Source organism: Carettochelys insculpta, chromosome 2 (assembly GCF_033958435.1).
Source record: "Carettochelys insculpta isolate YL-2023 chromosome 2, ASM3395843v1, whole genome shotgun sequence".
Classification (NCBI taxonomy): domain Eukaryota; kingdom Metazoa; phylum Chordata; order Testudines; family Carettochelyidae; genus Carettochelys; species Carettochelys insculpta.
The window spans coordinates 99,490,200-99,493,145 of record NC_134138.1 but is presented as its reverse complement, the minus strand read 5'-3'; positions in this window follow the sequence as shown (position 1 = coordinate 99,493,145).

Sequence of the window (2,946 nt, the reverse complement as noted above, 5' to 3'; positions counted from 1 at the left end):
GGATACATTACAGCTAAACAATACTGAATAGAGCCAAGACTGGTGACTATACACAAGCTTTATGGGACCACTGGAAATTTGACTACACCCACAATAAGTAGTCATCTGGCTAATTAAAATCATGCCACATTTCAGATGCTGCCAGAATGGGAGAGTGCCAGATTAGAGAGGTTCAACCTACATTGTGTAGAATTTGTACATAAATCTTGCATGGGAATAAGGGGCACTGTCCTGTTCCAATATGATATTCCTGCTGCTATGAGGAAGAAGTGTCAGAGGCCCTACATCAAGAATGCCTATAAACTGGAGTTGTCACTGCACCTCACGGTATCCACCCAAAATGCCATACAGCTACTTGAAAAATACCAGAATTCTGTGGATACAGTGATCCACATCTGAATTCTTATGGCAAAACAAACAAATCATGCAGACTCTTCTACTACACTTATTCATCATCAGCTGTGGGGGGATGGACCTGTCCCATGTGGAACAATCTCCTCTTGCTTGAGCACCTGAGCTTGTAAATTCATGATACTAACAGAGATGCACAAGCACATGTACGTGCATATCATTATTCCAGTGTACAGATAGACAATGTTAATCTAGCACATTTTTAGTCCTGCATTTTCAAATGATCATACTTTGTTTTAAAAATAATCAGCTAGTGATATAGTCATAAAAGTTAACTTACATACCAAATATTTTTCTGACATTTCAGAGATGATGAGTAAGGACAGTGAGTACTGGTTGTCAAAGAGCAAAGTGCTTTTTGTTTTGGTGGTTTATTTCCAACTACCCAAACTTTTCTCACCCATCTTATAAACTTCTCAAGAACACAGAGGTTATGCCTCAGCCTGTTCAGAAAGAGCCTAGCACTCCAATGATCACTGCTGCAAGTACCATTCTTAAGGCTGTAGACAAGTTTCACTACCTTGGAAGTATACTGTCTTCCAGCATAAACATAGATGATGATGTATCTGCTTGATTAGCCAAAGCCAGTCCTGCTTTCGGACAACTGACCAAATGCCTATGGAATAACAGTTGACCAGGCAGTTGTCCTGAACAGACCCATGGTCACTATAAGCGCTATAAAGACATCTTAAAGGTCAGTGGGAAGTCACGTGGCATCTCTCTCAGTGATCTGGAAATTCTAGTTGAGTTATTTCCCACTAAGAGAAGGCTTTTTTTGGACCATTCTCTCTGGGGTAAAGATTGAAGCTTGTGTTTTACCAGCTGCTAAATTCTGGACATCTGAGCTGATACCACTGTTGGATACATCTCTGCAGGGGAAGCCCTGGTCTCAGTGCCTGAGGCTGGTCTCACTGATTTTTCCATTAGAATTAACTTGAGTTGTAGGTCTCACCTTGGGTGGTCTGGCAGAGAGCTTTTTGCCATGTGGGCTCTTTTGGGGTACATATCCCTCACCTAGACAATGTATACACTGAGTGTATCATCTGATAATGGAATGGAGAGTGCAGGTTGTGCACCTTTTAAAGCCCAGTGAGCCTGGCATTCTTCTTAAATTCAGCTTTTTCCTTGGGGGGGAAGGGGGAAGAGAAGGGAAAAAAAGGATGAGAGTCCCACACAGGATAACAGGGAATATAGAGACCAAAGTTTAAAAAAAAAAAAACAAAAAAAAACCAACAACAAAAAAAACAAAAACAAAAACAAACAACCTTCTAGGCTACGTCTACACTAGCACACTACGTCAAAGTAGCCTATTTTGATGTAAGAACATCGAAATAGGCTACTTCAACGCATATCGTCTACACATCCTCCAGGGCTGGTGCCATCAACGTTCATCGAAGTAGCAACGGAGAACGCTGAAAGGAGCTGCCCTGGAAGGAAATGGGGAGCGTCCACACACACAAGCGCCCCCCATCGAAATAAGGGGCCAGCGAAGCCCAAAGCCGCTCCCTTAAAGGGCCCCTCCCAGACACTCTCGCCCTGCACAGAAGATCAACAGAGCCGACAACCGGTTGCAAACCCCGTGCATGCAGCATGGACCCCCAGTTGCAGCAGCAGCAGCAGCTGCCAGAAGCCCTGGGCTAAGGGCTGCTGCACACGGCAACCATAGAGCCCCGCAGGGGCTGAACAGAGCATCTATCAACCCCTCAGCTGATGGCCGCCATGGAGGACCCTGCTATTTCGACGTAGCAGGACACGGATCGTCTACACATGCCCTATTTCGATGCTGAACATCAAAGTAGGGCGTTATCCCCATCTTCGGATAGGAATAGCGATTTCGATGTCTCACCGCCTAATGTCGATTTCAACATCAAAATAGCTCACGGCAGGTGTAGATGCAACACGTATTATTTCGACGTTGTGCCAGCTACTTCGAAGTAGCTGGCTAGTGTAGACGCACCCCTAATGAGATAACAAGGGGCTAGATAGCCCTGTTCTTCATCTAAGTTTACAGCTAACTTCAATAAAACTATTAATAGAGGAATAAGTAGAGAGCTACTGGAGTTTCAACCTCAGCCAAGGACGGTAGAGAACGCACTGAGTTATGGTTAATGGTGCACAGCAGGCAAGAGCCTACAGAAGTATGAGATGTGTACCGCATGTGTGCAATGCACAGGGGCACTGCTGTTAAAAACTTCCAACTAAACATGCAAGGCACAGTAAACACCTAAAGCAGAACACCCACAGTGATCCACCTCCAAGAAGACACTATTGCTTTCAGTTCTTTATATATCATGAATCAGTAAATGTTTGAGACAAGACTTTCGGTGGGTCACTCAACTACAATATTCACAATTAGTAAACTGCTAGTTGTCTTATATACTAAAACAGCCAGATCTTGTTCTAAAGGAAACAATACACAAAATTTACTCACATGTACCCCCACAATACGTGGACATCTTAGATTGATCATTTGCGTCCAAAAGACGATCATAGTAACAGTATTCCTTTTGATGAAAAAAAGAGTAAACTAATACA